We start from the raw sequence: 22595 nt of genomic DNA on the forward strand, positions 1-22595 counted from the left end.
CCTCGCTTGGACTTGGCAGCGTAGGTAAGAAATTCTAGAGTTCTCTAGTGTTTCAGTTTTCTTGCCTGTAGTCTCGTGTTATCTGATCTGGGAATACCGATTTCAAACAGAAGAGGAAGCCTAACTTCTGCTGAAATTTCTACTACGTGTCTATGCACCTGCCTGTCTTACGCTGGAGGAAAGTGCTGAAGTGAGACTCAGCTGGAGACCGAACTCAGAGGACACAGAATGCTACAGCCAGCCGCCTTCTTGCTTCTAAAAACAAATCAACATCTTGTTCCTTCACCAGATTAATATTCAGCTATAAAAATTGTTTCAAAGTTGCATTCAAAACTACCCCAAAATTTATTCTGCCTTCCGATTGCCAGTCCACTCCCACGGGCTGCCTTAGCTACTCAGCTCCTTCCACATCGGAGGAGGCGGGGGACTACAATAGCTGACTTACTGCAGGGGGGGTACAAGGCTCGGATCTGGGATCTTTTCTTCTCCTTTAGTACTTTTTGTTTTCATGGATGGAACTCGGGTCATTTGCCATGGCACAGAATCATCCTGCACGCAGCTTATAGCCAAGCAGTTATCGCCTGCTGAGATCCCTCGCACGTGCAATCTGGCATATGTTTTCCATTGCAGGTCTGCTTGCAACTAGCTCTGTAACCCGAGTCGTGTTCATTACAGTTGCTTCATGAAAAAACAGTATGTAGTTTGAATTTATAGGTATTTACCCCATTTGTCTTTGTAAAAATCACTGTATCCTGGAATATTCACTTACAGGCAACCCATTCCAGGAGGGGAGGGAGGCTCAATTTACCTCCAGATTGCTATGCTTTTCATTTGCTAAAAATCAATTATTTAATTAATTTGATGCATTAGGACTTAGATATGGTAAGTCTCCTACCAGCCAGCAAAATGAGGACTGCAGGATCCCTGGTAAATTATTTTGGACATGGATGCAAATATACTGGACCAACAGTGCTCCAGAACTGCATTCCCTGGCCTTCTTTCAGAGCTTATAAAATGTGACTTAATCTAGGGCTTTTCCTTGAAACATTCCCATGAAGATTCATCACCGACAAATTTCATAGAACACATAAAACTGATTAATAAAGCCTACTGTTTCTAGCCACTTTTGATCCTAATGAATTCGGTAGGACATTACTGCTCTCACACCACCTTTAGGACTATGTACTGATCCTTGGAGATGAGAGTATAATCCAACACTCTGCCTATCGCCTCCCAGTATAACTTGAGGTAAAAAAATTAAAATTACTCTACCAAACCAAGTATTTTTCAAGTGCTGACTGACCATAATCACAGTTTGTGAGATGGCATTGTTTTGTCCTATCCCATACTAATTATTCCATACCATCATGCTTACAACCCGCTGGTTTTAACCCTGTAATGTTTGTATATCAGGGCCATGAAATGTTGAGACATACCACACATTCACACATTTAAATTGTAGCTACGACATCTCTATGTCAGTTTTAAGTGCCTCAGTACATGCTAAAGCTTTGGCACACAAACCTGAAAATTAGATTTACCACACAACTTTCAAATATTAATGTCACTCATCCCCTATCGCTAGCATCAGCCTAAGTGAAATGCTAATTTGCAACGTTCAAAGAAGTCTCAGAATATTCAGGGGAGAAATTCGGTGCTGTCATTCAGCCACGTGCATGTTGTGTGGGTTAATCTCAGCAGGTCTATTTCGTATCTTCCAGTGCAACGAATGGGAGTTTGGAAAATAATTCCTCCTCATGATTTTACTGGAAAGCATGAGAAAGGCTTCTGTAAAAACTAGGACTACATTAAATAAGAGGTCAAAAGAAAAATTCAGGTAGCAAAACAAGAAACACACCTGCAGTCGTTACACGTGGAGGGAGAGGAACGCTCACCTCTCAGGACAGGACGACTGCGATCAGCAGCGCCCTGGGACGGCTCCACGGCCTCATCTGTGTGTGCATGCGTGTTTCAAAAACCACTGCGAGGTGCCGAGGCTGGGGTAAGTCAGCTCTAGATGGCTGTTCTCATTCCCTTAGCTTTGTGTGCCTGGATGGCAGGCACCCCATGCCCACTGCTTTCTAGAAGTCTGCTAAGGAAGGGATGGAGGAAGGTGGGGACGTGGTGCTCAGCCACCTCTGCTGGTTCCAGTGTTTGGGGCAGGGGCAAGCCGTGGTCCCCAAAGCACTGCAGCTGGCACAGTTAGAAGCGTCCCATATGACTGAGCGAGGGAGCTGCGGATACAGAGGAGCAGCGCCGCCAGCCGCAGGATCTCAAGCTGGTGGTTACCAGGAGGGCAGGTCCTCCAGGGCAGCGCTTACGGCCCAGCAGAAGAAATCATTCTTCAGCAGTTCACATTGGTCCAAATAATCAGCTCCAGCAGCTCCCCAGATCCAGAGGACACCACAGCGCTGTGCATGCGTGTTTCCTCACGCCTGGGGCCACGCAGGGTTTTGGGGCAGGAGCTGCAGGTGTGGAGGCAACGGCAGGAAAGCACCCCTATGGGACATCCCTGCCACCCACCCAGCCCCCTGCTTGGTGGGAGCGACCTGCTGCCTCCCCAACGCTGCCAGGCCCTGTATACAACACAAGCAGCAACCCCCCCTTTCTCTTCCCACTAATCTTTTCCAGTTTATAAAACTGACAAACAGAGGGTAATAAATGGCTTTTAAAGATATGCAGCTTATTTATCAGGAGAAACAGAGTTGGATACAGCAGCACAGGATTTTTTGCTTATCAAAACAGACCAAGAACTGAAAGATGGATGCTACAAGATACCACAATAAATTCTAATTCCCATCAAACAAACTGTAACAAGTCATTAACATCCCCCCACCCTGATGGAGGGAGATCTTCCTGTTGGTCTGTGCTCCTACGAAGGGTTGACTTTTTTACATTAACTGCTCCACATAGTTAACAGAAACATACCATTTGCTAGTAAGCCTTATTTCCCTCGGTTCAGAAATAAGTCCTTCTGATAGCAGTAAGCAGAATGTGTTTCCACCCCCACCCTCCTTCCCAGAAATGAGTTTATCAAATTTATAGCGTGTAATTAGGTACACCAGAGCTAAGCACAGGAGGGATCTTTAACAGCTCTTCCAAAACTTGCTCGTGACCAAGGAGTCAGAAGAGTCCCACAAGTTGAGGTACTTCATTTAGGAGGAAAAAAGCAACAGTTTCCACTGTCTGGGGGAACAGAGCCGATGGCTTCGGACTAGGGCTATTTTACCGGTAGCTTTTCAGGTGTCACGTCAATGTCAGGGCAAGAATGTAATTTCCTCCAAGCATTTTCAGGTACAGTTCTTATCAAAAGATTCTCTTTGACCCTGCTATCGTAAGAGCTAGGACAACTGAGATTTTAATTCAGAAATTTATTACAGAACAGTATGTAGAATATACATATACAGACTATTCCATCTAGTAACTTGCATGAGTACAGACAGAGCCCGGACAGGCAAAAACCAGAAGAAAATAGATGAGATGAAAACACACAGGAGGATCAGCAACCAAATGGAATTCCATCCAAAAGGGAGAGATGTTTATTTTCATAGCTTGGAGGAGTAAGAAGGAACAAGCCCACTGCAAGTTTTCACAGCCAGAGCTCCTCACATAATTGCATGAATACTGGTCAGCCTACACACTGAAGTATTAATGATCGCACCACACTGAAAGCAAAAAAAGCGCACTAAGCATTTTGTGGGCTATTTGTATGTGGGGCAGGTGCACGCCCTGCAGTCCCCATCCCTTGCTTGTCCAGATTGGAGACTTAAATGAAAAAGCTACAGCTCCCTTTTAGGCTGGGGCACCCAAGGTTCCCCCCTCTGCAATCTAGCATATGGGGAGAAAAAAAAAAAAAAAAGAAAATTTGGGACTGCACGCCTGTGTCTCTCCCCACTATGAGAAGGCAGGCTGAAGCTAGGGGACAAACTCCATCCTGCTTGAAAAGTGATTCCTAAGCATAACCTTGTGAAGAAAAGCTCTCAGAATAGCAATTAAAAATGACACCATTCCCTTCACTTAGCAGCTCACGTCAAAAAGGCTTAAGCACATGCCTGAATTTAAACAGATATTTAGGTTTCTGCTCAAGTGGGGCCTGTGCTGACTCTGCAGTATTGCAGATTTACAGTACTGACTAGCAGCAACTGCAGGCCCTTAATTCTGCTGGTACCTCTGCTCTACTGATATGTGCTCCTTGGTATGCACAGACTGCAAACACTGACTCAGATGCCAGATTTCTGTAGCATACACAAAGCCATAAAAGTACTTCTCAAACGCTAGCAATCTAGTTGATTCAAATAAAGCCTGTAAATTTCTTGGAAAAAAAATATTTGCATGCTACTTAGGTACAAAATATTTTCATAACCTGATTATTGACCCAATGATCCTAAAATGCCGCCGTAAACCAATAGTGGGCAAGGATGAAAACGCAAGAGGTGAAAAAATATAGAGTTAAGATTGCTACAAGACACTCTTTTCAACTAATGACATGTTAACAAAGTATTGTATCCACAGTGTCCAGAAATGAATAAGCGTGTTACAAATACTTGAGTTTAACCTTTAAGCTCAACTTTAAGTTTTGAAGAATATCAAAACTCTTTGCCCTTTGCTAGGTGAAAGCATCAGGTTATTCCAAATGGACATTATCTGCTTTAGAGACAAACTCCGTCGCGTGGAGAAGCTCTAGTTGCCAAGTACTTGGCAAGACAGATTTGCAATTAGGTACTTCCCTCTACCCTAGGGAACCTGGACTATAAAAAGAGAGCAGGAGACAGACCCAAATTTAACGAAATGAACTGCATCCACTCCAAAAGCAGTATGCCAAGTTTCAAAATATTCTGGCTTACAATGAAGCTTTAAAGATAAGTTTCCAACAGCCATCTCAACAGCCTGCTCGATACACACATGCACGCTAGGATTTCATACAGAAATATAGCTCATAGTGAGGCCTGGGTAATGCAACTTTTGCCAGAATTAGGACATATATAGAGAACATGCTCGTGCATTGTCCATAAAACTCAGTCCACTAATTACAGCTGGCAAGAAACACATATAGGAGAGAAGGGTGGTTGTGAAATAGATTGCAAGATCTGCTGGTTAAAAAAAAAGTCTATGCCAGAGGTACGTAAGCAGTCTGTGCATAAATGAGCGTATTCCTGCAAAAGGTTATTGACTGCAAAGACAAACTGGCACAGAGATCCTTCGCTAGTGCTCCAGACACACTGCAGCTGACTTGCTAATCAGGTTACACTGAAAATACCTCTTTCTTACAGTTTTCTTTTCCAAAAAGCTGCAGATGCACGTCTCTTGGGAAGAAGTGGTAAGAGGGTCACAAGATGCTCAAGTCTTGCCACACTTAAAGTTTCTAGTCCTAGTTTCTGAAGCATATAGTGAAGAAGCAAGTTAAATTCCTCCATTTAAGAGGAATCTATGGAAGAAAGCCTAAGCATGCGTCTTAAAAGGTTAAATGAATTTACTCCCTTCGTGTGTGACAGTTGCAGTGGTATGTGCAGATTCTTCCTTTCCTACCTGGCTGAGTTTGCCAAAACAGACTGCTTCCCCAACAGCTTTAGCTGCACAAAATAAGATCACCCATCACAGGGACGAATGCACACGTGTAAGTGCAGGCAATCTGAACAACAGGAATGTGCCCCAGATAGAAACAAATGCAATATGGAGCACTTACAGGTACTAGGAAATGGTTTCATTTATAGTTTCAAAAAATTCTCAACTTAAAAAAATTCATAGTAGTTCATCTGTTTATAACATTCCTTCTATTAAACACTCTATACAAGATTTTAAAATCAGATCTGGAAATGATCAACAGCCCAGTGATGCCTGTGCAAAGGACCAAAGTGCTGCTCAGAGTTTCACACAAATTCCACCTCTTTTGTACAGAAAGCCCACAGCAAAGCACAAGGAAAGGGACAGGAGATCTCTAGCAGAAAGGATTAAAATTCTTCATAAAATTGCTGGAGTTCTAGTAGCACAGAAACTGGATAATATGTTTTCCAAATCTGATTTTTCCATTAGCTTTCATAATAATAAACAGTGCTAGAAGTGTGTAAGATACTTCTCCTCATCCCCAGAGAGCCATAGTTTTTAAGCGATCTCTCAGATGGGGCACTACTTGAGGCAACAGAATTCTCCAGCATTGGGTTAACAATCCTTTCAGAGGAACAAGGGAATTTACCCCAAATGATATGGGCAGTACCTCATGACCTTCTAAATTTCATACATATATTTTAGCCTGCTTTTGTCATTATAAAACTGTACTGCAAGAAAAGTTTACAAAGTGTCTTGCTTAGGGTGTTGATGATGTAGAAGTATGTAATTTCAAAACAAAAACAAGTTTATTTCATCTTTAAAGAATGTACTATTGTGATAACGACCATCTCCAAGTAAACTGAGGAACCACTGGGAACCACAGCAATGTGAAATTCATTCTTCTCTGAAATACACAGGAATTGTTTATTTCTTCATGTGTTCAGACACGATCTGGATTTTCATTTAGTTATTACTGTAGTGAAGTGAAATGAGAGCTATAGCATGCTGGTAAATTAATTATGGCCCACTTCCCCTCCATCTCTTTTTGTATTTGGACTCTAATGCTACAGCACAGGCAGGCTGTTTCCCCTGCTCCATTTCTAGTTAATCTTTAGAAAGGACCAGTCTCACACCCCAGTTCATAATTCACTGATTTTTAGTGAGATTTTGCTATATATTCCTTTCAAAACACAGGTTTGCTTTCAGATGGTATTTGGTCATTCCCAACCAGGTGAAGCCTAGCCATTGCTGTGCTGCTGAAGCTGCAGGTCCTGGTTTAGGCAGGGTTGGCCTGTCTGCAAAAGATGAGCACAACCGTGGCAGGTAAGCATGGAGTTACCAGGGCTCAGATGGGCTGTGCCAGGGGAGGTCTTGCCTTCTGGGGCAGAGCCACTTAGGGCCAGCCAGTAAAGGGAATGGAGGAAGCGAATATGCACAGAACACCAGGTTTTAGTACAGCACAGCCTGCTCTTTAGCACCCACGCCACTGAACTCACCCTCCGCTTGCAGCAGGGGCGGAGGCAGAATCCTAGTCTGTCCCACTTGCTTGCCAGGCTTTTTTTTTTTTTTTTAGGTTGCTCATGCCAGAATCAAGTAGAGAAAAACTGTCTTTTTGATTTCTAGCAGAGGAAATCACAGCTGTCCCAATCCTACACATCAGAGATCAAGCAACCCCCAACTTGGTATAGAGGTGAAAAGAAGTTTCCTCCTGTATCATCTCCTCTTTTTTGGGGGGGGGGGAAACCAAGACTGAGGCATCTTGCTTATGAGTTCTGTTTGCTCCAGTCTAAGATATCTGCACTATAGCTACTGAGCCCTGAAGGGCTCCAAATATCACCACAGGCTATAAAATACTTCTCAACAAATGTCAGCAAGGTTCAGACTTGCAGCAAAAGCAGCAAAGCCTGGTAACACACCACAGGAAGAACACTGAAGAAACTGAGCGCCACCCCTGCTCTGGTCCCGACAACAACAGGAAATTTGTTAAACAAAAGTCTGAGCTCATCCCAAGAAGCAATCAATGCCCCCAGTACACGGGAAATAGATACGACCCGGAAAGAGAGGTCAGGAAACATGCTGGCAATCAGCTTAGTCATGCGCAGCCAGATGCCTTGAGAAGTTTTGTTGCCCCTCGAGATGCATGAATGGCACAATCCTGCTCAGGATGAAGCTGATTTCCATTAGCTTCTGTAGCACTTTGAGGAAGCACAGGAGAGTTCAACAGACACACCACAGCAGAGCTGGACATATTGCTATGTGCCAGCTGTCCGGTACCTCCCAGCTGGAGCACTGTGTGTAATTTAGCAGTCAGTAGCAAGGATGTGCCCACGCAAGGCTGGTAAAACAGCAGCAGGAGAAGCAGGGCTGCTCCACAGGAGGATGTGAGCCAGGAGCCGAGGTGGCCATGGTGCAGATAGCCCCCTCACTACAAGACACGATCTCTCAGTGTGTGAACAGGACAGGCAGAGCAGGGTGCTGGTACATCGGCAGTCTCAGATAAAGCAAAGGGATAAACTGGGTCCAGGGTCTGCACAGAGGGTCCAGTCTGGAGCAAAAGGAGATGGGGCTGGAGACAAAGCCAGAACAAATACCCAAGACCCATCCAGGAGGCAGCGCCAGGGCTGGAGACAAGCAAACTCAGGAAGCCTGAGCTGAAGCGTTGCTCCAGGCCGTGGACAGAGGCTCCCAGGGGAGGCTGGTTGGGACTGGCAGTGCACCTGGGACCCTGACATAGTGGTTCAAACCTTAACTGCCTTGTCCTCTCACAGGAGGAGGTTACTATTGTAACCCTATTGCTTTTATCATCACATTTCCAAAAAGAAAGACAGCTGCCCCAACACTTCTGTCTATTAAGAAAACAGCTGTTAGGGTAATTTAAGCTCATGCTGTCAAATAAATTGACCATGCAATTTTTGAGGTTTACTTCATTTATACCTTTTAAAGCCAGCTTCAGCGACCTCAGAGTTGCTGCTCAAGCGAGTATTTCATTGCTTTAACTTAGTATCGAAAATATATCACTGTCATCTTTCAATCTCCATTTGTGCATTTCATACAGGCTGCTTCCTGCCACATCACACTCACTCATTTCTGGTTTTCCGTAGAAAAGTAAAAGTCACAGACCCAGTGTGCGCCTGTTACGTAAACCCCCGCTAACGGGCACAGAAATTTGGGATGCTGAGCAGCTGCAGCTGAACGAGCAGCCTTGGCAAGCTCAGATTTTACTTCCCGCAAAACTGGAATGCAGAGCAGCTTGCTGGCCTTTGGGGTTTGTACAGTAATTCCACTAAAGAGTTAATCTGGGAAAGGAAAATAAGGCAGGCGTTGAAGTAAACCTACTGCCGTGTGTGCAGAGCGGGGCTCGGCTGAACTAAAGTATTCTGAAGTAGGTCAGCCCACCATATTGCAAGTACAAGTAAGCGATCACTGTGCTCAAATAGCCTGTGGGTCACTGGGCTGCAAGAGAGTGTACAAGAGCAGGGCTCCAACCAAACGCAACTCAGAAGAGTCAACCTGCCCCGTTCCCTGCTCTTCTCCCAACTCCTGTCCCAGCTTCTGCATGCCCCAAATATTTTCAAGCCACTTCATTTCTAACCTGGCGGCTGCTCTGAGCAATGAAAGGAGGGTGCGTTTGCTTTTGGGAGTGCTGGATCTACAGAGAGGTGTCTCATTCTCAGGCTCTGGTGCCAAGGACCCCCGAAGATTTCCAGCTGCCAGGAGATGTTGCTGCAGTACAGGCCCACTGTCCTGGGCACGATACCTGCTCTCTCCCAACACCCGGGAGCACTGTGGGAATGGAGCATGTTAAGCAAAGAGAGACCCTATAAAGGATTCAACATGCTAAATTCAGATACGTCAAATACTTGCAAATCCCCTGTAGGAATCAGGCTGAACTGCTGCACCAAAACGTGAACTGCTACGTTTCTCAGTGGAGACGTAGAAATGCACGTCCTCTCCCCCACCCCAAGCCATGTGGTTCAGTTTTTGCATGAAAGCTTGAGTATTACAGGGATAATAAGTTGCACACTGGCCACTTAAGGCAGTGTTATCTCCACCCTGGGGAACCCTGGAAGGGGGAGGCTAGTTGGATAATTTTAAATAGATTTTACAAGCAAAGTTGCAAGAACAGGAAGTTCTTGTAAGTTTAGCTAGTACAGGAGGTAGAATAGAAGAGTCCAACCCATACAAACCTCCCTGCAAAGCTGGGTTCCTGCAGTGCTGGTGGCAGAATCCACACACCTGCTGTTCTCAGGAGACCAGACCTCCTGAATCCCGCTATCCTTTGAATTTCATCCCATCTTATACCCAAGCGAGTGCTCAAGTTACCACCAGTGTCGCTTGTCACAAACTGTTATTTAGTAAGCACGCGTTAGTGACCCTCTTCATTTCTGCCCCTCCAAGCAGAGAAGACTTTCCCTAAGAGCTAGAACCCAAACCAGCTCTTCATAACTGAAATGTTTGTAGCAGGATCAAAGTACAATCATTTCTCCATGGGTTTCACCACCCTGAGGGTTTCACTGCCCTGTGGCACCCAGCAGGTTACCAGTAAGCATAGCATCTCTACTCAGCACTGACGATGAGTAACAATTAACATTCTTGTATTCCTCCATTTCTTAAAGGAATTACCCATTTGTTGTAAGCAAAATGTAGCACACTGACCCCTGTAGCTTCTACCCACCCCTCTGCTGCTTCCCTCTGACTTGGTGCAGGAGCCACCACCTCGGGACTCCAACTGACTGAGCTCCTCCCAGCACTAAGGTGGTGGGAAGTGAAATACAAACTCCTCTGCCCACCACTCCCCACACGTTTTATTCATTTAAAAGACCTAAGAAATAGCTAGATCTGTTGGTTATGCTAAAGTTAGACATCAAATCCTCTCAGATTTTTGGTAGATTTGTTTTCCTCTGTAGTTTAAGAAGCTGTTTTTGTAGGGGACCAAAGCAACTTCAACTATATTCTCCAGAATTCAGGATTTTCTCAATTTTTTCTTCCTGAATCAGGAATACAAATACACTACTAGTAAAGGACAAGATCTAGCAACACTAAAATAGTCCTCGTTCCCCTGAAGATAATGGGACTGCTCACATGAGAACATTTTGAAGCACAGCAGATTTTTTTAAACATTTCTTTTGGCTTAAAATATTTAGAATAAGACCTCCTAATTTTCCAGCAACACAGCTGTTCTATGTCTGGCTTTAAACCCAAATCTGTTTGTACCATACTAAGATTTCCAGTGAATAGCTGCAAAACCTCAGGGCTGATTTTCCTTAGTATTGACAATTTATCCCTTAATCAAGGAATTTTTTTAATGGACTGCTCCAGTTAAATTTCCTTAATTTAATTTGATAGCATTAATTTGTGGATGCATTCTGGCAAATAGATATTTGATAAGATTAGCGATAGCTCAAATCCTGGGTCCAAAACCTGGAAGAGAGACGTTTTGGGCAACGTCTCAGTAGGAAGTTTTCATATCAGGAGGAAGAAGAAAAAAAATCCTCATTTATAAAAAATTCCTTATAGGGAAGAGCTATTTTTGAAAAACGTCCTGATCAAAACACACCCCCAAAAAGCAACAAAGAAAAAAACCCAAAACTCACAGCCAGCTTTGACATGTCAAAATTGGGTATGTCTAAATCAGAAAGTACGATTTGGGTCCAACATTATTCCACTTCAAGATTTTAGTTAGCATATTTAAAGGGTCAAAATATAGACGTTCATTGACTATTTACTGTCTCACAGATAGACAAAAATAAAAAAAGGGAGATTTTTACTTTTCTAGATATTTTTTCATGCTTCTGAAGCTGGAATCAAAGACATTTTTTCTGAGTTTACCAAATGTATTTATTTCTTTGAGATACCAGTGAAAAGGAGGAAAACCCAAACTCGCTCAGTATCTCACCTCCATCTGCGTGCAGGCTAAATCAAATTTATCCAACAAGCTCCTGACTGGGTGGAGGCAGTGGGAAGAACTTGGCCATACTGAGTTTTTGTTCCTGACAACAGTTGCCCTGATGGAAAGTTATACTACAGAGGCAATTGTGGGTGTCTTTGTGTAGGAAGAAGAACACAGAAATCTAATATTTTTTTCAGTACTTGGTGTTTCTAAATCTAAGCCAAATAACATCAATAACAATAATAATTTAGATATTAAGAACTAGGATCTGGGCTTGTAAGCTTTTGAATATCTTTACTTCATTGGGAACTGAGGTAGTCACAGAAGAAACTTTTATTCCTAGTTTAACTTTACTAATGATTTAAAGTTAGTTTTGAAAGCACGGTATATTTGGCCATGCTTTTATTTAAAAAAAAAAAAAGTAGTCCAGGCCATAGAAGAAACATGCAGCGATATTTAGACCAGAGCAGAAGCTCCACAGATAGCTAATCGCCTTCACTAGTGTTATTAAAACTATTTTGGTCTACGTTAAATAAGATACAAGCATACGCTAGGCAACCCATTTTGCCCACTTCTGCATGCTGGCAGCTACCATGGGAGGAACAGTCTATTGCCCTCACAGCGACTAGGCTACTGTGCCCCATCTATGGGACTTATGCACATCCTCACAGAAGCGTCAGCTCTCCGAAGGTGTCACGTACAGCCAGAAGACTTCAGAAACGCAATAAGCCAGGACCACTGTCCAAACTCTACACTGCAGTGTCTCATCTCCAGGCTCAGGCCACTAAACCTGCGGTTCAGCCCAGGTTTCCCGGGCTAGGTGTGGTCTCCCACATGCAAGCCATCTCCCCTTAGGTGATAAAGAGAAGTCAACGATTTTCTGAATAAAATCTTTCTTTGAGCAAGACATTCAGGGTTTGGATGTTAGAGCACGGAGTGATCCAGCCATCACAGAGCAGTATTGCCTGACAGGACATTTTCGATCCCAAGTACAAAGCGACAACACAGTCTTTTAGCGCTCAGTTCCTGGCTTTGCAGGGCAACGTTGACTCCAACATTGACTCACTTGTGTCTTCTGCTGTTGCTGCTATTCATGTGTTTCTATGACTGTGCACAGTTTCATAATTCAGAAGTTCCTCTTTGCAATTTCTGTATTACATATAAGGCAATAGCCTTCTGGCAAGCTGGCGTGACTAATCTCTTAATTTCTTTGCTCTGAGACTCTGCAGCATAGACTTCACTGAGCTATTTGTGGTCCCCAGCAGCAGTTCAGTTTCAAGTTAAATAAAGTAGGAATTGAAGAATAATCTGTACATCCCAGGGAGAAATGTCATAGACCCTTACGGCCAGAATACACCACATGGCTTTTAGTGAGTTTCCTCAAATAACTTGTAGGATAACTTTAAAAAAAAAAATTAGTATATGGTATGAGCAACTGTATGTTTCACTACATTTACCTTCTCAATTATGATAGTAATCTACAGACTTCAAACACTTGAGATGCAATGCCTGAAGGATGCAGCGGTAATACCTTTCCTCCAGAAACACACTTGGTTTAAGAGGACCCCTCCTGGAGAAGAGCATCCTATCTCCTCCCCTCCTCCTCCCCCGTTCTCTCACACTGGCACAGCTCCTTTTTTGACCTTGCTGCAAAACGAACTATTGAAACAAAGGAGTCCCCCACTGGTTTGGAAACTTCAGTGTATCACTTAGAAAGGCGCATCAGCACACAACTGCACCCACAACTGCAGGAGTGCAGCCAAAGGATAATGAACGATAAGGAGAGCACAGGGGGGATGAAGGGACTAGGGCATGGGAGATCCAGGAATTTATTTCTAATTGGCTTTGTTAGAAGAGCAAAAGTATCAAGCTATAATTTCAAGTTCATTTAATCCAAAATCACGGATAACACACAGCCATTGAAAAGGGCACCACAGTCCTACAGCCCTGTTCGCCATTTTTTAAATACAGAATATCTCTTCTGCTCTGCTCAATGCTTTTAAAGTCCATGTGTTTTTCTGGAAATTTTTGTTTTGCTGGTACTACTGCTGCAACTGCGTCCGTGCTGAAGTTCAGACCAGAAATAACCGATCAACAGCTCAACTTGTGGATAACGTAACAATATTGCCAAGGTGGTTTAAAAGCAGCTTACTTTCCCATCCATCCTCACCTTTGAAAAATATAGCAAAGCAGTTCTACCAAGATTATAAAGATTTCCACCTAAAAATAAACATGCAAGAAGCTTCTTGTCCATTGTAGGGCACTAGCATGCCTTTTTCCTGTTTGTTTCAGGCTTTCCCATCTCTGTACTTCCCCAGTAGCTGTGATTTCTATCAATTTAAAAAAAAAAACCCAGTACATGCTGTCTCAATTCCAAATAGAGAACATAGGGTTTAGCATGCTGTTTTGGTGTGTTTCTGCAATTTTTTGTCAAAGCATATTGTGTGCCCGTCAAGTATTTGCATTCGTGTCCAGTGGAACACTGGATGCTGAGCACTAATAGAAGACAGGAATCCACGCTGTCCAAATAGTACATTTATAGCGAATATTCTGGAATTTGCCTCATTAAATAGTACTCGCTGGAGCAAATCTAGATTAGAGTCATTTGGCTGATGCTATTCTTCCCACTATTTCATTCAAGTCAGCAGATGAGGATGCTCTCTTGAGAATTTCCCGGCTTTGCAGAAATTCTGACGCTATTGTCTGGCACTTTGAGTGTTACAATCAAATGAGTCCCAGCCGTTCATTCCCCCGTCCAACATGTTCTTTTGCTCAGCTCAACACATGCTTCAGTTAAACAACTGATACATTTCTCCTTGCGTTGATTAGTAGGCCATGCTTTTTGTCTGGTCTCCTACAGTACGGAGGTTTTAATGATTGTAATGATTGTACATCTATCACTTCTTTACCCCCACACAAAACCACTTTTGACCTTTTCTACCAAATCTGCTAAAGGGTAGAAATCTCTAAGATTTGTTAATAGCTGGCCCACAAATAGATGAGAGACCCAGATTTGTTGCCCACAAGGGGACCATCTGTAGCATGTATGCAAGTATAGTACAAGACAGCAAGAAATCCACCCACGAGCACACTGGGAAACCTCCGAGCAGAAAGCCTGAAGCATTACATCAGCGCCCAGCTAGATTTCCACATGCACAACCTCAACACTTTGAGAATCCTTACAGGTATAAGGCACGGTCATGCTTTAAAATCTGCTGAAGTAGAGCCATATAGTGCGTAGTGCTGGCAAGCTCCCAAACCCTTCAAACCCTAACAGGATTGCACAATCTTGCCGTTCGCTTCCTTTCCTGTTGTCTACTTTCAGTTTTTTTCCTCCTGATTTTTCAAATGCCTTAAGTTTGTTACTACTGTTTGTCTCTCCTTTCTCCTACTAAAAAGACATTCACTTTGCCATTACATTTCACATGGCTTTAGTACTGGAGTCGCCTTTCATATAAACAGTGTCACTGGTTAAAGATTGCCATTTAACCATGATCGATTGTTCTGCAGACATTTGCACAGGAGAGATCCTGTGCAATCTGCTTGCAGCAGCACTGTTTTCATGGTAAGCACAAACTGCTAACGCTTTGGATTTTCTTTCATTGAAAAGTTTTAAATGTAGAATGCATTTCATTCACAGAGTTATCTGTTCCCATCTTTTTACATTGTTCATTTAAACTGCACTGCTTTTTGCTGTATTCCTCCATAAATGGCATGGTTTACAACAGAAAATACTGTAACTGCCTTTATCTTTTATCCTCCAACCTCTTGCATTGCTTCTCTTTCCAGTTAATACAAGCTCACTGTAGCCAGCAACCCCGACTGTTGCTATCGTTTTTGTACCCCTTGTGTTTGTTTCCATTTGCACGGGTCCTTTTTCAGTTGTTTGACATGTTTTTAGTTGCTTCATCTACGGTTAATCTCTTTATTGCCTCATTTGCTTAGGTATCATTTGGACTCAAATCAGCTGATCACATACCTGGAATAGTTCCAGAATTTTAAAACAATGTTACAGGAGATTATGCTTAGAGTTAGATGGCAGTCTAGCTCTTAGCTAGCCTCATTTTCCTGATGAGTGACTGCAAGACTCTTTAGGAGTGTAGCATACTCCACATTTTTTATGGCCATATCAATGATTTTTTTGGCCTTCAACTGAAAGTAATTTTATATCCTATTACTCCTTATGATGCGCAACAGGCAAAACTTTAGAGTAGAGCCTTTCTAAAATAAAATGAACAGCCAGCTTTTTATTTCATGGTTCTAGCTTCGGGTGGCTTGCAGCTGGGACTCTGGTTGGTTTTCTGACCTTGCCTGGAGAACACAGGGATAGATGCTTTCTTTGACCAAACCACTTCTGCTAGTTCCAGTGCTTAGTATGGCGTCTTGTGTCCAAATCCCTTCACAGTAGCCCATTTCCACATCAAGAAAGGAATGAATGTATCTCTACTCTTGATCCATGTCTCAGTACAATAGGCCCCTACTTCCTATAGATGCTTTGAGCAAGGTTGGACAAAAATAGGAAAACCAGGAAGTATAAGTTGATAGTGTTGGTAGATCATCTTCCCACGACCACTCCCACCAGAGCCAGAGAAATGACCTACATAAATGCTCACCATGACAACTACAGATTACACAATCAGAACCCTAAAAATAGCAGCAAAACTTACACAGACGTAGTACTATTTTCAAGTCTGCAGCCAGATCATTCAGCCTTCAAGATTTCAGGCCAATTGCTTTTCATAGACAGATTGCCTGAAAAATATTGCTGAGTCTCTGTTTTAATCTCTCTCCAGCATAACCCAACCTTTTTCATGTGACATTTTTCTATCATAAGTAAGCTAAGGTGCACCATGGCCTTACAGTTGTTAAATCTTGAGATATGCTAGATAAGAAGACAACCAAGTGGAAGATCCATGTTAACCTTCTGGTGAATAATCATTGCCTAATCTGTTCATCAGGGCTGCTCGCTCAACCCCATCCGTTCATACTTGGTAACATTTACTTTTCAAGTGTAATTACACTGGATATGGGGTGTTAATGTCTACTGCACTGAGACCTAATCAAATAATTCTGCTCTTTCCCAAATATTAGGAAGTGTCCAAGCTGTAATTACCCTTTACTTTTCATTTCACAAGTGCTTACATTTCCTTATGTAGGACTTCCACATTATGAGAGAGTAATTTATATTTTCTAACTCCTTTTTAGTATTTTTTTTTAAAGGAGTGTTGTGAATTGTACACAGCAGGAGTGAGCAAGCCATGAACACAGGCACTCCCACCTCTGCAAGATCAGGGAGACTGAAAATGCTCACATTTGCTTTGACAATATACTCTCAATGTTCATGTTGCATTATTTTATGTATATTCTCTAATACTATCTTTTAAAATTATATCTTTTCTGTTCCGGACATATTCTGTTCTGCAAAACACTGGCATGCACAGAAAACGTGTTTGGGCAAAGGACTGCAAGCTTTGTCTTCCAGAACATTCCCCCTCCTCCCTGTGCTTCTAAGTACTTCCTTATCAGCGATTCAGAACTTGCTGATTACAAGCTGCTGTGCAGAAACGATATCTCGTCAAATCCCACAAACGCCAACATCTTCTCTAATTAAATATTTATTTAGTGGTAAAGTTCATGTATGGAGTGTTTATAACATATCTCATCATTTACTGTGTAGCATGCTTTCTATCAAATTTTTATAGGGAAAAATCTACCTTGCCAGAAGAAAAAGTTACTTCTTTCTTACTAGTGAAAAATCACAATGGAAATCCTGCTATTAAAAAAAAGCCCTCATAAACACCATCAAAGAATCATACCAAATAAGGTTTGTAAAGATCTTTTATTTAAATAAGTAACAAACTATTTATACTTTTACAAGAGTCTGTCCTATTTTAGTAAATATTTGGCAAAGTTATTTGATTAAGAGAGCAACCTGACCCTCATTTAACATGGTTATTTGCCATAACTTAATCTACCATCATTTCAGTTTAACTGCACAAATAATTATTTTATATCTTTATGTTAAGAAATGCTTTTTCATAACTTGGCTAAGACTGGATTTGCTGAGATAAGCGACCAGGGATTTTTGAAAAAAACTTTTATATAGGTATCTTAAAACTGAAATCACCCTCAGCAACACGGTGATAAGTGCTACATGGAGAACAGCATGGTCTTTTTTTGTCTGATCACCAGATGAATCTCAGATTCCCATACCAAACCTTGTTTTAAAGGCTACTTTTCAGTCTCTAAAAGCTTTTTAGAATCCTTTTTAGAAGCTGTGCTTTCTGTTCTCTGCCCAGACATTGAAGAGCACCTTGTCCCCATGGCATGCTACCTAACGTAGTGTCTCAAAGCAACTTGTATATATCAAAATCATAGGAGAGCTTGACACTAGTGCTGCAGAGGTGCAAGGCAATGAGGCATCGAGGTGCCTCCTGCAGTCGCCTGCAAGCTGACTTCTGGGATTTACCAGTCAGCAGCAGTACCTGGGCACACCGCACTCCTCAGGCAGCAGCAGCAGCTGTGTGCAGCGTTTACAGAGCAACGCCCGCTCCCGCCATGCGGCACCATTTTGCTCTCTGATATTAGGCATGGCTACACACACCACCTAGCTATTAACATTTCTAGCTTGACTTTTCTGAGGGAATTTTAAATCGATTTCTATAGAGCACTTCTCTTTGTAAGAATGGAAACTCAATTACTCATTCTTTGCACACAAAGATATTGGTTTCAGTGATTATACTGGATGCACAAGAAATGCAGGATTGGCTTTACAATTGATTTCTAGATGGCTTGTAATGTCAAATAAATGAGTCTGGTAGTAAACATTAAACCCTCCACATATGGCACATCCAAAAGAACTTGGTCAGAGAGTATGGAACTCTGACAAAAGCCTATGCCAGTCCATCCAGGGGAAATGTGTTTCATTACGTTTCATACCAGCAAGGTACTAATTTGGTTTCTTTTTTTACTGTACGGTGGCAACCATATTACAAAATAATTTCACAAATCTGTGCTAAAGTAATGGTTGATTCACATTACAAATCCAGTGCAGCCAAGAAACTCTGCCTTAACACAGTTCACGTAGACAAGCTTTAGCCTTATCAAGCTCCTGTTGTGTTGTGTTGGAGCTGCTCTGCAATCATTTTTGAATACTCAATGTTTGCACTGTTACTGGGAAGTTTATTTTATAAGTAGATGAAGGGAGGGCAGGGTGGGGTCTTCTCTGCGAACACTTGAGTGCTGATAAGAGACAAGCACAGCTGATGGTCCATGCATATTGAAGGTCAAAAGGATTAGAGTAACTTGAAATGGAGTTTCTCAAAGGAAAAAACAAACAAAAAAGCATTTGGAAGGAGAAGGAGCAGACTGACACATGGATGTTTATGGAAGTTTGGTCTACCATGCTACGATAGACTTAGAGGCCTTCAGATAAATAACAATGAATGCAGTCTTCAGTAACCAGCCATCTCCATATCCCAAGCACTTTCCTCCTCATGAACTGAGCCATCTGATTTTAGGAAAACTATTTAGGAAGCTGATTACAACTTCCAGAAAGAGATACTATATTTTCAGGAGTTACTCAGGTTGCAGCAATCAGGCTTTGTTAGGATCCATTCATAATTTCATCTCCAGGGAGATAAAGGGACAAGGCCTTAAAAGCTGCACTGAGTAATCAAGTAGCATTTGTGGCATCTTATTTATGGCATTTCATGGATTTTGTGGGCATATTCTAATCCGATCAGAGAACAGCTATGGCCTCAGAGTATGTTAGGTCCTTAGCAGATCTGAGTCTGTTTTGAATATCAATACCTTGCATGAATTCCACACCACATGCTCTTCGTAGTTACTACTAATGACAGGACAACTTTTTGTTCATTGGTTTTGACTAAGCCAAATGCCTGAAGTGGCAAACCAAAAACTATGGAGAACTGTGCTTCTGCTTCTCCTGCCAAACTTGAGAACTGCGCAGACCGAATTTTGGGCAGTGGTTTTACGCCTGCCTCATGCTGACCCAAGTGCAGGCTGCTGTCAGAAGAGCTGATATTACATTCTCCGCTTACTTTACCAGTAGCAATGACACTGTAACCATGAGCCAACCAAGGGAGATGATCTGGCTGAAAATTAACTTTTTCCTTAACCCTTCCTTCTGTCCCAAAACTTTAGCTTTCATCTGCACGTGTGCCTCTGGTCTGGTTTGCCAGACACTCAGATACGTGAACGCCAGTCCTGGCGCAAGGGCAGGAGCTGGTACAAGGGCAGGTTTGCCCCAGTCACAGCAGCTGAGTCTTTCATCTGATGAAAGCATCAGTGTTACCATGACCTGAGCTCTGCAAGGACTGATCCCGGGACTGTGCTGTTTTCTGCAGCTGATGAATTCCAAGAGGTGACAAAAGAGTGTCTGCTTTAGACTATGAAATCTTGCCAGCACTATTATTTTTCCTGACAGAAACAGAGATACTCTTTTTAGAGTAATCCTGTTTGTTTCTTCTGGAGAAGGTGCAATGTGTAGAAGCACATACTTGCTTAGTTGTGGAGAGAAGCAGCCTCCCCGACTACATACAAGTGTCCATTTTATCATAGTGAAAGTTCCCAAAATAGGAACTGAGATATGAAATGTGAAATTCTTCTTAAACCCTGAGCTGGTCTATCTAATCCAAAGAGTATAAACAGTTTCTCTGCAAAAGGCTTTGTCAGAAGTAAAGAAAGTTGGTTTAGATGACACCTCTCTCCAGTAATGTAGAATAATAACATGGAGAAAGCAAATTAAAAATCATAATGGATATTAGCCATCTCCACTGAATAGGCTATTTGTCTCTTTTCCTGTGTCTAGCAAACCCTTTTGTACTTTCAGTTCTTTCTGGATACCCTGGTAATCGCTGGGAAGAGAACTATTTATCAGGACATTACTCCAAACTATTGTTGCCATCTGTAAGTATTTGTACATATTACCAGAGCTCTGAATGTGTAAATTTGGGACAACCAAAATAAATCAAGCCATTTCAGTAAAAATATTCAAAAGTCAGCCATAACAGCTGAAGAAAATATGAACTCTCACCCTTCCCCAGCAGAGGCTCAAAAGGAAAATATGCTTGTTTCTGAAAACGAGCTTGTCATTAATTTAGTGAATTTTTCCACTCCAGCACAGAAAAAGCATGCAAAGACATTTTAAAGAGACTAAGTTGTCAGTGGGTATCTCCAGCACCAGGGAGAAAGGTCTTATAAGATCAGCAGCATGTAGAAGCAAAACAAGAGTCTGAAGCAAATGGATGTCACAGCTAATAAGCGGGAAAGGAGCTCAGTTCCTGCTGGAAGAACGGGGCTGGTGCTGCTCCTCTGCCCCATCAGCCTCCGCAGCTGCCAGAATCATCAGAATAACCTCAAAAGGTTCAAAAGATAGATATCTCTAATGATGACCAATGGCGTACTAGCAAGGATTTCATGAGCTGCTAGTCACAGGTATCTTACAAAATGGGATCTCGGCACCATAGGTCTGAAATAATGTTAAAGATACTGGGAAAAAAACCTGAAGCATGAGGCACCATGTTTTAAAGAGTGAATGTTGAAGGAGAAATAAAGCACCAGACCAGTCCCTTTTTACCTTTCTTGGCCTCAAAATAAAAGGTAATACCCTGCTTTGCACTGTACTAAAAGTAGTATCCATTTTAGAAAGTTTACAATTCTTTAAATTCATCCTAAACTACCTATAGACAACCCAGAGAGGAGTTTTCCTGGGACTTGGCCCAATTTTCGAAATTATTTATATTTTTGCTTGTGTGCATGTATATACACACAAATGCACTATTAAATCAACACAGGAAAACATTGAAGTACTGCTACCGAATTTTGTGGTAGTTTGTACCACTGCTGGAGAAGCACGAATTGATTAAGTATTTTAAGTTTACTGACAAAATGCTCATAGTTGAGAGCTAGTCAGGAATAGATAAAGATAAATCCTGTGCCAATAAGTAGTAACATCCACCCTCTAACATTAAGAGGAGTTACATATCTGTACTGACAGGAGGTTTTACTATCCTGGGAGACAACTTCAACTTCAGAACACTAAAGAGAGCAAGTGTATAAAGCAATTGTAATCCAATTGCTATTATACCTGTTCTTTCCAAATACAGTGGTCCACAGGCTCCCTGAGTATGGTTTTTTACAACAGGAAATTCTGTTTTCTTTTAATGTCACAGAACTCCTTCAGACTGTTTTTGGGCTCCAGTTTTCACAGAATAAGAGAGTGTGTTTCTTCAAAGCAGACCTTTAGGATTTGCCTTCAATAGGTCAGTCCTCCAGGTGGAGTTTTTTGTGTTTTATTTTCTGGCTTTGTTTTTGGTTGGTTGGTTGGGTTTGGGTTTTGGTTTTTTTTTTTTCCTGGGTGGTGGTGGGTTTGGTTTTTATTTTATTTTAACTTATAGGAAAAAAAGGACTGCATTGTATTCTAATACTTACAAGGAAGATTTTATAGATCCTACAAAACTCATGAACAGCACTGCACAATTTTAGCACCTTCTACAGCACGTTATTTATGTACATCCACAGGTTACTTGGACAGATATGATGTATTACCTGACTCAGTGCCCACTGAGGTCACCTGGAACATTTCCACTGACTTTAGAGAGCTTTGCACAAGGCTATTAAGAGAGGCTTTCAGTGAGAGAAATTTTGCACTCTGTCAGTTCTCATTAGCACTAGGCAACTTTAAACTATGAACCCATTAACATTTTGGAGATCTCAGTAGAGATGAGGGGAGCAGACAATATGCAGCCCCATGGGGCATGCGCTTGCATTCAGAGCTTGATTCTGCTTTTGAAGACAAATTTGCTTCCTCTTAAAATGAAGGGAGAAAGCATCCCTTATTTTTTAAGTTTTCCTTAATGCAGTCCACTGGTCTTATGCTGTCAAACACTCTCTTTCCCAAAAAACGTTCAAAACCAATTTAAGAAACATCAGATTCCCCAAGAGAGCTGCCTTGCACACACAACAAACTGTCCCTGCCCCACAGAGCTTCAGAGGGCAACGGTGGGACTCTTGTCTGCTCTCTTTAAAACTCACTGAAGCCCTTCCGAGTGCACAGCCTTCGTACTTAACAAGCAAGCGTGTCTTGTTTATAAATAAGGTTTCAATTAACAGACAAAAAACAGGCCTATAAATAAAG

At 42.1% G+C, this 22595-nt stretch overlaps 2 long non-coding RNA genes across 3 annotated transcripts in view; one reads left to right on the plus strand and one right to left on the minus strand.

Annotated features, from left to right (window-relative positions):
- The window catches only part of LOC135313974 (uncharacterized), a 62328-nt gene that overhangs the window by 20196 nt on the left and 19537 nt on the right, over nt 1–22595 (minus strand). The gene's annotated exons all lie outside the window — the stretch shown is intronic.
- LOC135314108 (uncharacterized) lies at nt 14962–21148 on the plus strand. Its single transcript, XR_010373582.1, has 3 exons — nt 14962–14999; nt 20289–20365; nt 20578–21148. It is a non-coding gene; the product is annotated as an uncharacterized LOC135314108 (long non-coding RNA).

This window comes from Phalacrocorax carbo, chromosome 6, assembly GCF_963921805.1.
Source record: "Phalacrocorax carbo chromosome 6, bPhaCar2.1, whole genome shotgun sequence".
Lineage (NCBI taxonomy): Eukaryota > Metazoa > Chordata > Aves > Suliformes > Phalacrocoracidae > Phalacrocorax > Phalacrocorax carbo.